This window comes from Leucopleurus acutus (genome assembly GCF_964270905.1).
Source record: "Leucopleurus acutus genome assembly, chromosome: 17".
NCBI classification, from domain to species: Eukaryota; Metazoa; Chordata; class Mammalia; order Artiodactyla; family Delphinidae; genus Leucopleurus; species Leucopleurus acutus.
Window position 1 is genome coordinate 50,785,014 of NC_139159.1, and position 15,961 is coordinate 50,800,974.

At 35.0% G+C, this 15,961-nt stretch overlaps 1 protein-coding gene across 34 annotated transcripts in view; it reads left to right on the top strand.

Moving 5' to 3' along the window:
• The window catches only part of RIMS2 (regulating synaptic membrane exocytosis 2), a gene marked incomplete at its 5' end in the record, with an annotated part of 584,629 nt that overhangs the window by 286,292 nt on the left and 282,376 nt on the right, over positions 1 to 15,961 (top strand). The window lies entirely within an intron of this gene.

Consider the following 15,961-nt stretch of genomic DNA (forward strand, 5'->3'; position numbering starts at 1 on the left):
TATTTAAAAATACCTATTAGCTATAGTTGTTAAAATACCATTTTTTGTGTGTTTCCGTTTAAAAGGAGCAATATGTTTACTATAGAACATCTGAAAAATTGCTCAGTGTAAAGAATGAAATACAAGCTATCCACAATCCTTTCCCCCATATATAGCTATTGCTAATATTTTGTTGTATTTTCTTCCCTTTTTCCAATGCATGTGTATTTTACAAATCTACAAAATTGGTATCATATTGTATAATTTTGTATTCTGATTTTTTTCAGTTGATATCATACCATTAACTTTTCTCCAAGCCTTTAGATGTTCTTCAGAAATGTTTTAAATGGCTGCACTGATGTTCTATCATAAGGCTGTACCACAAACTATTCATCTATCTGGGGTCATTGCAGTTGCTTCCAGTGGCTGGTATAAATAATATTATAATGGTTATCTTTATACATAATTTTTTGCCTGTTTTCTGAGTATTTCACAAATACATATTTGTGCTTTGATTCTTTTAAACTTTTAATTCAGATTACCAACATGCTCTCCAGAAAGATTATAACACTCCATTCTCCTGTCAGATGTGCTTGAGTTTTCAGTCTTGATAAACCACATTTTTGCCATTTGAATAGACCACAAAAAATAGTATCTGTCGGGCTTCCCTGGTGGCACAGTGGTTGAGAGTCCGCCTGCCGATGCAGGGGACACGGGTTCGTGCCCCGGTCTGGGAAGATCCCACATGCCGCAGAGCGGCTGGGCCCGTGAGTCATGGCCGCTGAGCCTACGCATCCGGAGCCTGTGCTCCGCAATGGGAGAGGCCACAACAGTGAGAGGCCTGCGTACCGCAAAAAAAAAATATAGTATCTGTTATTTTAATTTGAATTTTATTGTGAAGATGAATGTTTTGTATGTTTATTGGTGTTTGATATATTCTTCTATGAATTGTCTTGTTCATTGCTTTTATTTCTTCTACCCATTGTCCTATTGGGTATTAATTAGTTTTGCTCTTACTGGTTTATAAGATATTTTTGTATGGTTAGAATTTAACCCATTTAACTGTCATCTGTTCCAAATGTATTTCCCATTTTGATGTTTAGCTACTAATTTTCTTTGGTCATTTGGAAATACTGAATTTAGTATAGCTAAGTCTTTGCATTCATCCCCAATCAGTTGAATATTTAACTGTATACTTCTCATGTTTTTATTATTTATTGTTTTTAACTTTATAATATTTCTGTAATTTATTTTGGTGAATACCACAATACACCTGATAGATATCTAAGCATATTAAGAAGCTAAACTAACTCAAAATTAATTTGTAAGTGCATAGCCAGAAGGTAGATTTACAAATAGGAATAAAGGAGAGTTTTTTGTTTCTTGATAAATTGCAACATGTAAAATGTTTAAGATAGTAATTCCTTCTAGTTGCAAAAATATTTCCTTGTTAATTATGGATAAAACACTACATTAAGCATTTGCCTAAAGAAAAAGGATTGAGAGAGAGTCATGGACATATACACACTAACAAACGTAGTAAGGTAGATAGCTAGTGGGAAGCAGCCGCATGGCACAGGGATATTGGCTCCGTGCTTTGTGACAGCCTGGAGGGGTGGGATAGGGAGGGTGGGAGGGAGGGAGACGCAAGAGGGAAGACATATGGGAACATATGTATATGTATAACTGATTCACTTTGTTATAAAGCAGAAACTAACACACCATCTTAAAGCAATTATACCCCAATAAAGATGTTAAAAAAATAAAAAATAAAAAAATAAAAATAAAAAAGAAAAAGGATTGTTTTTAATGGAAAACTTAGTATCCAAGAAACATATCTAGTATATATCAAGGGAAAAATATTTCAGATTTCAGTTTGTGGGATATTTGAGAGGGTGTTTAGCTAGCTGCATGAAAAATTAAAAGCAGAGTTAAATTATAGACTAGTTGTTGAAGTTAGTCTGGTAAATAGGAAACGTTAACCTTTAACTTACATTGAAGTCTCTGTTAAATTGAACTAGAATATAGTAGATGATGCCTAGATATTGCTATTTAGAATAGCTTTAAAATTTTAATGATGAAATTGGTTCAATGTATAGAAAAATACAAAGCTTTGTGAAGGACATATTGCTATTAATTGGTAAGAGGCATATCAGAGCAAATACCCTAATGGTGTTACAAATGTTTTACAAACCAATTTTATTTGACTTATAAAAGCATTGAAATAGCATAAAAGTTGGGTCTAAGTCTATTTCAGTATTTTGAGAAGTATACGGTAGATTCATTCATTCTTTATATCATTCAACTAAAAGATATTAAATATCAATAATTATAGTACTAGAGTATGAAACATGAACTATGAAAGCATTTCCTATCACCCTAGAATTGCAGCTTTGTGGAACAGGAGTAAGAACTGTGCTGAAAATTTGACTGCATTTATGCTAGCTGACTCATCCAAGAAAATTGTACGTAGGATGGAATTTTGTTTTTGTTAGCTTGAACTTGGAGCTGTCTGTCTGTTTTCCTTTCTAGGATGTATCCATGAGAAGGGCTTCTTGAGGAATTACTTGGGATATGGGGAGATGTGTTTCAAAGCAAAAGGGCAGCTCAAATTATTGCCATCCTTAACCCCATTCTCCCTGGTACTGCTTATCTGCCTCTTTTTGTAGGGCTTAGGTTGGTAAAGATCTCTTTCAGGAGCAAATAAAGTCAGCCTGACACAATAAGCATGGAATCCTAGAGTGCAAGAATGTTGTTAACTCTTTCAACAGAGGATCTAATTAAATATAAGTGAAGGTTTCATTTCATAGGGATCTAAGATGCTCCTGATACTTTTGTCCAAGTCTTGAAATATATAATTACCTTAATTCATGGAATGGATTGTTGAATAAAATAGTAAGATCATGAAAACTGTGAACTTTAATGAATGATCAAGATGATAAGAAAAGTTAGACTGTATGTAAGATGAAGGACATCAAAAAAAGGAAACTAAAAGAGAACAAAAGGATGCTAAAATTCTAGGTTTAGAATAAATGAGTATGAATGGAATACATTTCAGTCTCTTCAAACCAAATGCATTTTAGATATGATTATATATGTAGAACCTAGAAAAATGGTACAGATGAACCCGTTTGCAGGGCAGAAATAGAGACACAGATGTAGAGAACAAACATATGGACACCAAGGGGGGAAGGTGGCGGGGGTGGTGGTGGTGGTGGGATGCATTGGGAGATTGGGATTGACATGTATACACTGACGTGTATAAAATGGATAACTAATAAGAACCTGCTGTAAAAAAAAAAAATTAAATTAAATTTAAAAATTAAAAAAAATAGATATGATTATATCTTACACAGTAGTACACATATTCAAAAGTGTGTGTGTGCATGCATGAATGTGCACACAATGTTCAAAGAGTCAGCAGTTCAATCAAGTTTAAATTTTTTTCTTACAGATGATTGTAAAAGCCACTTTATATCAGCATATCCTACTCTATACATGTTGAGAATTTTTTAAAGAAAAACTTTATTTCCCATGGGACCATTGCCCTTTGCTTTGTTATTAAGGATACCTAGGTTTTGATTAACCTAGAATTTGGGCCTCATATCCTATTCTTGAGATAGTAGAGGGGGCAAGTCTCCAAATTTTACTGAGGAAACAGGAAATATGTGTTTCTAATTTTAAACTTTATGTATTTTTTCAAAGAAATCATAAGTGACAATAAATTATATCTTTTTATATATTTGATTCAGCAAATTTAAGGAGCCAGTTCCAGCCACTAAGCTAGGTACTTGGATCCTGTGGTATAAAAGACATATGCCTATTTTTGTTTTGCTTTAATCTGGGAAAGTTTTAAAATTTCACCTTTATTTTTGGAGAATAATTTCTTTGGATATAGGATTCTTGGTTGACAGAGTTTTTCCCCCTCTCTCAGTACTTTGCATATGTCATTGCAGTTTTTTCTGGTGATAAGAGGCTTACCTTCCGATGGGTCGCTGCTGTGTCTGCATAGTCTAATTGCCAGCTAGAGATTTGGACAGAAATTGTGATCAAATATTCTCAGCTTTTAAGGCTTTCACTCTCTGCTAATCAATCTGTGTGTAGTGTTGGGGACACATTCGGAGTTCAGCTAGTTTTCAAGTCACTTGCTTGGATTTTACTTTTTACCGGAATATCTCAGGATCTACCCTGAACATGGTATAATTTCCTCGTCAGTATGATATGTGTGGAGAGTTTATCAAGTTTTCTTTCTGTGGGTTTCTCATTTCCAGGGCTTCCCTGTCAAATTCTGGCTGGTCTGCTATTCACCGTATGTGCGACTGCAATCTGAGGCTAGCTAAGCTGCTGGTTCTCTCTTTCTTTCCTATTGGGTTTGCTTCTTCTAGCTGACAGAGCCATGGGTTTTCACCCCACCCCAAGTCAAGTAGCAAAGCTGCTGGTTTTCCCAGCCAGCCTTGTGCTGCTGAAACTATTGATCCTTTAAGTATGTATACCAGAAGGGGGCTGTGGGAGCAGCTCCAGGTAAGAAGGTAACAGACTTCTGTTGTTATTTTCTGAAACGCTAGCATTTTTCTCAATTTTTTAATGTAGCTTTGTTTGATTTCCACAGCCATGCAATTGTTGTTCTTGACAATTTCATCCAAGCTTCTACTCGGTTTTTTGTACCAAGAACTAGTTGACACTACAAGCCACTGAGCCAGAAGTTCTTCCTTTATCATGATTTTGTGAGTCTGGAACTCAGGCAGGGTTCAGTTGTGTAATTTTCTTCTTCATAGAGTGTTATGTGGAATATAGTCAAAAATACTATAATAATTTTGTATGGTGACAGGTGGTAATGAGACTTACTGTGTTGATCATTTTGTAATATATAAAAATATTGAATCACTATGTTGTACACCTGAAACTAATACAATATTGCAAGTCAATTATACTTCAATAAAATATAAAATGAAATAAAACAGGGATGTAATGTGTTAAATAAAAAATAAGGATGCAGGATGATGCATCCTTATTTTTTATTTAATCTTTACCAGTTGGGGAGGGTATTTTCAGAGGTTTCCAGTTGGCCCATTACGATAGTTTTTGTTTATTTGTTTGTTTTTTAGGCCGCACCATGTGGCATGCAGGATCTTAGTTCCCCGACCAGGGATCGAACCCGTGCTCCCTGCAGTGGAAGTGTGGAGTCCTAACCACTGGACCGCCAGGGTAGTCCCCATTATGATAGTCCTTAATCCCACAGGCCAAGGAATATTAGTTCTTCCAAATGCCAAATCTGTCTGTTTGGGGACTGCTGTAATTACCACTGTTAGAACTTGATAAATTAGTAACAACACCTGTGAGGGAATAAGGGCAGAAAGACTTTGAAGAGGAAGTTAAATTGTGAACAGATACCTCAACCAATCCCACAGGAGTTTGAAGCTGGTGTAGATCTTCAGAGATGACCTAACTGAGGCAGGGGCCAGGAGGGCTCCATATGGCTGCCCCCTGGGGAGGGAGCATAACTTCTTGGGTAAAGGACTCAGCTATGAGCACTGAGCATGCAACACTTGGGGGCAGCTTGAGGAATTAGTGCAGTTCTGAGGGGTTCATACGGGTGGTATACAACAACATCCACTAAGATTTTGTTCTGAGTATTGTCCCCTTGTGTTTACAAGAGGGATATAACAATTTTAAGCATCCTGTACTCAAATACCCATTTGAAACTGAGAGAAACTTTTCTAGAAGCCTCCTCTGTATACTTCTTCATGTGTTTTTTGGGCCATAATTGTTACTCATGCCAGTTCCTAACTAATCGCTAGCAATGGAGTTAGAATTGTCAAGATTGGCTTAGAGTTCATAGTTCTAAGGGGATAGGAAGTGATTGTTGGGTAGAGAACCAATTATGCCTGCCAAAAGTGTTCATTGTAAGGGTTATAATAGTGCAAAACTGGAGAAGTCTATTTGAAGTTTTGATAATTATGGAGGCTGTGGTAGCAAGGAAGATTATCCAGGCTATAATGTAAACTTATTTTAGAAGCTGAATTAAAAGTTATATCTGCTATGTTAAAATGAGATATGCATGTGGAACTAGAAAGAAATAAGGATAAATTAGAAGTTTGGGGGGCAACAGTTTGTAAAAAAAAATTTTAAGTAGAATTTCATTAGTATGGCCATAATGTTTATGTAATAAAAATGATAAAAGGAAACTGTTAACTAAGTTGTCTTAACTGTATTCCATCTTTAGTGATCATCCGCCATGCACTCTCAGAGTACGTATCAAAAAATATTGTGAATATAATCTTATGCATTAGGTAGGTCATGCTTAATGCCTAAAAAATGTGAAAAAAACCCTTTATTTACTTTATAACAACATTCATTTCCCCATAACATTTTCCTCACAACACCATCAAATTTTCTAGGGTGTTGACTTTTTTTATGCTTTATGCTTCATCTTTATATTTGCATTAAAATTCAAATAAAATTAAACTAGTCATTCATTTACTATCTCCTTTTGATATGCATAACTTACCCAGATCACATAGCCTCCCAGAATCTTTACAAGCTGGAAATAAGCATTTAACTTGTAACAGTCCTTTCAGGAAGTTTCTCAAGACTAACATTTTAATGGAATCTAATAGGACAATTCATTACTTGAGAAAACTTTTGACAGGCTACTTAAGTGATTACTATATCCAATAGATGCAAAACATTTTTTAAAAATGTTGATATCAAAATATAGCAAACAGTCTCCTAGTTGATTTATCTTTATTTTCTGTCATATGCTACTCTGCACAAAAGAGGAATTCCATTATAGTGTAAAATGGCCACTAGCACAAAATAAAAATTTCAAAAGGAAACTTTTCGTCTCCAAAATATCAGTAACATTAATGAATTAAGATCTCTGATTCACATAATCGTTTGCAAATATTATATAAAATAATAAATGCTTTTTAAGGTATGCTGTATAAAATTTTTCCCTTTTCTGTTTATTTATTAAAAACTGAAATGAATGCACTTGTGGTGTTGATATTACCAAACTGCTATATTGGAATACATTTATTTGTAGTGAAAATGTGTACTATCTTTAAATAAGACAAATTTGATTTTGAATTACAGGCCAGGCAAGTATATTCAAATGTAGGTATCAATAGTATATTCTGACCATTGGTTAACTTCTATTGATTGAGAAGTTTGACATTCACTTTGACAGATTTATTTGAATGAAATAGTAAACAAAAATAAACTAAATGCTGGCTAAATAGTCTTCATCTAATTTATTTTGAGACAACTGCAGTTGTTTCTGTGATCCAATTATACTTACCTGTATTTGGAAAAATTACTTGTCATTGCACTTTGCTTCTTTTATTACCCTTTTGCTGAGCTGGTTCATATGCCCCCACCATGTGCTCTGTCTCCCTCTCTGTTCTTCCTCTTTTTCTCTGTATCTCTCTGCTTCCCACTGAGGCTTTCCTGTTCCCCATCTCTTTCTCTTTTGCTCCTCTGTTATCTACCCCCACTTCATGCACTTGACACTTTTGTGTGGTGCCTTCAGTCAAGATTTGTTATATTTCAGGTAGTCTTGTAAATTGTGTATCCTTTTCTTTTAATCCAACCCACCTTTATAATATAAATCTATTTTGTTCAAATCACATATCGAGGAACAGATTCTATTAATTAAATACCTCTAACGCTAGAAAATTAGAAGGGCTAGTGTAGGTACTTTTTGTTTAATAGTAGGCTACCTTGAGAACTCACAGAAAAGGAAAATATGTTGTACAACCAAATGCCCATTCCCCTTCACCCCCTCCCCTGCAGATTCCCTTTTGGTAGACTTTATAAGAAATTAAGATTGTATTTAAGTGTGAATTTCCCCATGACACAAGACTTTTAATATCAGCTTGATTACCGCACACAATTTTAATTATATTAAGTAACTAGTATTAGAAGTACATAATGCCACCATTCTATGTTTGAATTTACATGTTATTTATTAATAGTAGCCTTGACTGCTTTAGGTGTTGGAAAGCTTTTAAATTTGTTCAGAAAAAAGTATAACATAGTTATTTAGTTTTATGAATTATAACTGATAGAGCCCATTAAAACTCATTCTTATTATGAAAATATATTGATTTAGGAAAGCATGCTTACCATTTGCTAATATTTTTTCCTGATTTTATTCTATTTTGTAGTGGTTTCCAGTAGTTAAAAATTGTATAAACATGATTTTTAAAATATTTGTAAGAGTGAAGACCCAAATCAAATGATTGATATTCAAATTATAAATGCTAAGTAAAGGTTAGCAGAAGAGAAATGAAAATTAGAATTAATTAATAATGCAAAAGTCATTAAAGAGAAATAACTGTTAGGTTTCAGATATGATGAGTTTGATAAGAATCTAGCTTAACTCATGAAACATATGGTGATGTGAAAGAAAGCATATTTCTGCTTAAACTTCCATAAAATACAGATTATAATACCGATATTTTCTCAAACCTCACTCTCAAATTCTGTTTAATCAGTAGGAAAAAAATGTATTTCATGCCTATTGTGTGCCTTATGCTGTGCTAAGTGTTATGTGTAAGATGAGCACAGCGTGATCTCTGCTCGAGAGAGATGCATGTAAGCAATCAAGAGGAATACAATATGTTAGATATGAAATAATTTAATACGAGACATCGATGTAATTTAGAGAAGGTATCGATAATTCTACCTTGACTTATCAGGAAGGACTTTACAGAGGAGTTGCTATGTGCATTGAGTTTTGAAGGTTGAATAGAATTTTCCAGGAGAACAAAGCAGGTATCGGATGGGGATAGGTGCTCATTCTACACATTGGAGTATAACAATTATGTCAGTAAGAACAGTTTTTATGGAGAACTGACTGTTTGCCAATCACTGCTTGACATTGGAGGGGGCAAAGATGAAGAAAGACATTTCCTTTCCTTAAGAAATTAGTAAGCCTTTGAGGAGCTAATGTGGTTGATAGGTTTATTAATTATCCTTTTTTAGAGAGAAGCAATATGGTATATTAGAGCGATGGGTTGAAAATACACACACCAGATTCTTTTCAAGGCTTTGCCAGTGATCCCATTGTAATCTTAGGAAGGTTATTTAACTTTCTGGTCTTTAATTTCCTCTCAAAAATAAAGAAAATAGACTCAATGTGTTAAAAACTATGCCAAATGGAGCACCAGATTTCTTTTTCTTTGTTTTGAATTTTATTTTATTTATTTTTTATACAGCAGTTTCTTATTAGTTATCTTTTATACATATTAGTGTATACATGTCAATCCCAATCTCCCAATTCATCCCACCACCACCACCACCACCACCCACCCCCAGCTTTCCCCCCTTGGTGTCCATACATTTGTTCTCTACATATATGTCTCTATTTCTGCAAACTGGTTCATCTGTACCACTTTTCTAGGCTCCACATATATGCGTTAATATACGATATTTGTTTTTCTCTTTCTGACTTCACTGTATGACAGTCTCTAGATCCATCCACCTCACTACAAATAACTCAATTTCGTTCCTTTTTGTGGCTGAGTAATATTCCATTGTATATATTTACCACATCTTCTTTATCCATTCATCTGTCTATGGGCGTTTAGGTTGCTTCCATGACCTGGCTATTGTAAATAGTGCTGCAATGAACATTGGGGTGCATGTGTCTTTTTGAATTATGGTTTTCTCTAGGTGTATGCCCAGTAGTGGGATTGCTGGGTCATATGGTAATTCTATTTTTAGTTTTTTAAGGAATCTCCATACTGTTCTCCATAGTGGCTGTATCAATTTACATTCTCACCAACAGTGCAAGAGGGTTCCCTTTTCTCCACACCCTCTCCAGCATTTGTTGTTTGTAGATTTTCTGATGATGCCCATTCTAACTGGTGTGAGGTGATACCTCATTGTAGTTTTGATTTGCATTTCTCTAATAATTAGTCATGTTGAGCAGCTTTTCATGTGCTTCTTGGGCACCTGTATGTCTTCTTTGGAGAAATGTCTGTTTAGGTCTTTTGCCCATTTCTTGATTGGGTTGTATATTGAGCTGCATTAGCTGTTTATATATTTTGGAGATTAATCCTTTGTCCGTTGATTCATTTGCAAATATTTTCTCCCATTCTGACGTTGTCTTTTCATCTTGTTTGTAGTTTCCTTTGCTGTGCAAAGCTTTTAAGTTTCATTAGGTCCCATTTGTTTATTTTTGTTTTTATTTCTGTTCCTCTAGGAGGTGGATCAAAAAAAAATCTTGCTGTGATTTATGTCAAAGAGTGTTCTTCCTATGTTTTTCTCTAAGAGTTTTATTGTGTCTGGTCTTACGTTTAGGTCTTTAATCCATTTTGAGTTTATTTTTATGTATGGTGTTAGGGAGTGTTCTAATTTCATTCTTTTACATGTAGTTGTCCAGTTTTCTCAGCACCACTTATTGCAGAGACTGTCTTTTCTCCATTGTATATTCTTGCCTCCTTTGTCATAGATTAGTTTTGACCATAGCTGCGTGGGTTTATCTCTGGGCTTTCTATCCTGTTCCATTGTTCTATATTTCTGTTTTTGTGCCAGTACCATATTGTCTTGATTACTGTAGCTTTGTAGTATAGTCTGAAGTCAGGGAGTCTGATTCCTCCAGCTCTGTTTTTTTCCCTCAAGACTGCTTTGGCTATTCAGTGTCTTCTGTGTCTCCGTACAAATTTTAAGATTTTCTGTTCTAGTTCTGTAAAAAATGCCACTGGTAATTTGATAGGGATTGCATTGAATCTGTAGATTGCTTTGGGTAGTATATACATTTTCGCAATATTGATGCTTCCAATCCAACAACATGGTATATCTCTCCATCTGTTTGTATCATCTTTAATTTCTTTCATCAGCGTCTTACAGTTTTCTGAGTACAGGTCTTTTAGCTTCTTAGGTAGGTTTATTCCTAGGTATTTTATTCTTTTTATTGCAATGGTGAATGGGATTGTTTCCTTAATTTCTCTTTCTGATCTTTCGTTGTTAGTGTATAGGAATGCAAGAGATTTCTGTGCATTAATTTTGTATCTTGCAACTTTACCAAATTCATTGATTAGCTCTAGTAGTTTTCTGGTGGCATCTTTAGGATTCTCTATGTATAGTATCATGTCATCTGCAAACAGTGACAGTTTAACTTCTTTTCCAATTTATATTTCTTGTATTTCTTTTTCTTCTCTGATTGCTGTGGCTAGGACTTCCAAAACTGTGTTGAATAATAGTGGCAAGAGTGGACATCCTTGTCCTTTTCCTGATCTTAGAGGAAATGCTTTCAGTTTTTCACCATTGAGAATGATGTTTGCTGTGGGTTTGTCATATATGGCCTTTATTATGTTGAGTTAGGTTCCCTCTGTGCCCACTTTCTGGAGAGTTTTTATCATAAATGGGTGTTGAATTTTGTCAAAAGCTTTTTCTGAATCTATTGAGATGATCATATGTTTTTTCTTCTTCAATTTGTTAATATGGTGTATCACATTGATTGATTTACGTATATTGAAGAATCCTTGCATCCATGGGATAAGTCCCACTTGATCATGGTGTGTGATCCTTTTAATGTGTTGTTGGATTCTGTTTGCTAGTATTTTGTTGGGGATTTTTGCATCTATATTCATCAGTGATATTGGTCTGTAATTTACAATGGACACTGCAGAAATACAATGCATCATAAGAGACTACTACAAACAACTCTGTGCCAATAAAATGGACAACCAGGAAGAAATGGACAAATTCTTAGGAAGGTATAACCTTCCAAGACTGAACCAGGAAGAAATAGAAAATATGAGTAAACCAATCACAAGTAATGAAATTGAAATTGTGATTAAAAATCTTCCAACAAACAAAAGTCCAAGACCAGATGTCTTCACAGGTGAATTCTATCAAACATTTACAGAAGAGCTAACACCAATCCTTCTCAAACTCTTCCAAACAATTGCAGAGGAAGGAATACTCCCAAACTCATTCTATGAGGCCACCATCACCCTGATACCAAAACCAGAGCACCAGATTTCTGTGGTAATGTTTCAGGAACTGCTGAAGAAGGTCAGAGAGCATGGGTGACTATCAGGGATCTTCCACTTTGTTTCAACCAAATTTTGCTCCTAATCACTTTTATATTAGGGAGTTCTGTTAGGAAAGAGACTCCACTGCATAAAGTAGTGTGAAAATGATGACTTGATATTTTAGTTCATCAACAAATTTATTCAATTAATTTTTGTGTTCCAGGCACTTCTATGTGTGCCAGAGGCTACAATAGTTAAACAAACAAACAAAAAATAGGCAAATTTCCTGAGGTCAAAGAAGTAGTAAGACGCCAGATCATGTAGGGCTTTGTAAGTCATTGCAAGAACTTTGGCTTTCATTCTAAATGAGATGAGAAACCAGATGACTTCATCTCATTTACCTTTTGAGGAGTACTCTTGATGCTGTGTTGAAAACATATTTGAGAGGGGCAAAGATGAATTCAGGGAGACCAGTTAGGTGGCTAATCCAATACCTAATGAGAGACGATGGTTGTTTGTACCAACTTGGTAGTAGTTGAAGTGAAGCGAGGTAGTCAGATTTTGGATATATTTTGGAAGTACAGGCAGCAGAATTTTCTGATGGTTTAGAGATGGGTGTGACAGTAAGAGAGGAGTAAGTTAAGGATTACTGCAAAGATTTTTGCCTAAGCAAATTGAAGCAAAGAGTCGCCATTAATTAACATAAGGAAATTGTGGCAGACACAGATTTTTGGGAGAGTGCAGGGAGGATCAGCCATTCAGTTTCGTACATATTGTTCAATTTTCCTATTAGATATCTAGTGGAGGTGGTGAGTAACCTAGCAGATATACTAATCTGGAGCTCACTGGCATGGTTAGGTTTGGATACATACATTTGGAAGTCATCAATATATGTATGATATTTAAAGCCAGGCAGCTGGAAGAGACTACTAGGGGAGTATGTTTCTAGGAAAAAGAGATTGCAGGATTAACCTGGGGAATACTCCCACAATTAGAAGAGGATGAGAAAAAGCCAGCCAAAGAAATTGAGACTAACTGGCCAGTGAAGTTGGGGGAAAACCAGAAGGAAAGTGATATCCCAGAATCCAACTAAAGAAAGGATTTCAAGGGGAGATCAGCTTGGTGCTTTGTGACCACCTAGAGGGGTGGGATAGGCAGGGTGGGAGGGAGACGCAAGATGGAGGGGATATGGGGATATATGTATACATACAGTTGATTCACTTTGTTATACAGCAGGAACTAACACACCATTGTAAAGCAATTTACTCCAATAAAGATGTTAGAAAAAGAAGTATTGATTGTGTCAGTTGTTGCTTAGGAGTCAAATTCGATGTGGATTGATTGATCATTAACCACTAGATTTAGCAATGCAGGAACAGATTGCTGGTGTTGGTGACCTTGACAGGAGTACTTTTAGTGTAGTGGTGGAGTTGGAAGTCTGAAGTGGGCTCAAGAAATAAAGGAAAGGAAGGAATCGGAAATAGTACAGACAGCTCTTTTGCGGAGTTTTGCTGTAGAGAGGAACAACAACAGAGAAGGAATTGATGGCTAGAGAGAGGGATTTTTAAAAGATAGGAGATAAGACAGCATGTCTGTGTTCTCATAGCAGTGATAGCAAGGGGAAATTTGTTGATGCTGGAGAGAGAGAGGACAATTGTTTGAACCTTATCCTTAAGTAATGAAAGATGATAGGATTTAGTGCATTAGTAGGTGGGATGACTTGCTAAAGGAATAGGAGCAGTGTGTTTATAATAATAGGAAGGAAGGCAGAAAATATGAAAACAGATGCATGTTGTTTGATAAATATGGTTGGTTCTAAACCATATTTAGCGTGGAATGTCTCATCTAATTTTTTTCTTTTTTTCTGGAAATGGAAAAGGTAGCAGGACCATTATCTGAGAATCAGGATCAGGGGAGGAGGTTAAAGTTCTATGGATAGAAAAAATATGAAATTCTTTTCTAGGAGAATGGAGATGATAATGAATTAAGGAAATGTAGTACAATTACCTGGAAGCAATAAGAACTGACCTGGAATTAGTGGTTATAAATTTTCATGGCGACTAGTTAGTGTGGTTTTGTGTTTTTCTCTAGATATGTGTATTTCTTACACATAGATTCACAGCTCCCAAGCTATGTGTCCTGAGAGAGACTGAGGAAGAAACCATGCTGTCCTTTTAAACCTAGCCTCAGAAGATAGAAGTGTTACTTCTACCACACTCTGTTGGTCCTAGATCCTCCTGGGTTCAAGGGGAGGGAATATAGACATTGTCCTCTCAGTAGAGGGATGTCATTGTCACATTTTAAGAAGAACATGTGGAATGGGGTATGTAATGGTGTAGCCACCTTTGGAAAATACAATCCACTCAAGTGTTTATCCCAATTCCTGGCACAGAGTAAGTACTCAATAAGTGTCATTATTATTATTAAATAAAACCTGAAATGAGGCCTCAATTCTGGATAAGTACCTTAGGGTGGCAGTGGTACCATAGCAGGTTATCATGTATAGTTATTCAATCAGTCTTTTATTCACTAATCGCACTGTATTAGAAGGGAAAGGATCTTTGCAAAGTGGTTCGCTTTGTAAAATGATTGGCTTCAGATCATAATCCAGTTCACGGCCTGGATTTTGATTCTTGTCTTCTGATTCATAATTCTCTTTGAGTAGCTCCCAGGATTAAGTATAGTATTTCATCAAATCTACACATTTTCCCCACAGTTTTATCATCTCCGAAATTAGGACAGAATTGCAGCATTTTATTTTTTTCCCTTGGTAATACATAAAGCAATCAATGTTGTCTTACATCTGATAAAATTAGTTATGTGAATTGATAATAAAGATCAACAATTCCCAAACATTTTTTACAATATGAAACATAATTCATACTCAGGCCTTAATGCTTTCCTACTGATGGGCAATTTCTAATTTCTTTTGGTAGTTTTACTCCTTTCCTTTCCCTCTTACTTAAGACATTAACTGAGATTTACATTAATATAGATGCAAAGTTGAAATTATTCTAATTTAAAATTTACTCTATTTTAAAAATTTGTTTGTAAACTATGTTACTTTATCAGTAGTAGCATTACTTGTGACACACTTTACAACTGTGTTACAACATAGTGGTTGAGAACTACTGATCCAGATCATGAAACAATATCCAATTACAGATCTAGGAAAAGGTTACTTGTTAATAATCTACTATCTGCCATTTCCCAAATATATTATATATATTCATATTGGCAGCAGTAGTTTGATATATTCTCTTTTCTCTGCCAGGATTGTCCAGTTGTTTTCCTCTAAAAAAGTAAAATCCTCCAATAAGTAAAATCTTACTGCATCTCTCAAGGTACAGTTTAAATATCACCTCTATAGTGAAGCGTTTCTTAAGTTTTAAAAAATCTCTCCCCTTTCTGAATAATCAACATTTTTCATGAAATGCCATAGTTTTTTCATACTAAGAAGCAAATTTTTTTCACATTATAACATTTTGAAAATATAAATTCTTTTTGCCATCAAATGCTTGGCATCGTTTAATGGTAGCATTTTTTCCTTTCTAGTGATATATAAAATAATTGTGCATATTTTAATTGATAGCAACTTAGCTGTAATGAAATAGGATAGCATGGATATATATTAAGGTATGTTACAGTAAGCTGTGCTGTCGTATATTTTACCTGTCTGTCTACCTTTCTTGAATGTAAGTTTCTTGAGGTCCTATTTGCACCCACAGATCCTAAAACAGTTTCACACTGTGTAATCATTAAAATGAATTCTGATGTGTGTAATCTATACAATCATTTAATCAGTCACTTGTTATTAAAGAAGAATACATTGGTAATACCAAAGGAGCAAGATGTTTAAAAAATAAGCTAATTATGGAGAATAATTTACCTTCCTATTGCAGATATTGCATTTTAGCTAGCCTTGGTTTTGTTTTGGAACTTGAGAGTTGGTTGAAGCGTATCTGGCCCCTTAGATCTACTGACTTTTATGGTTT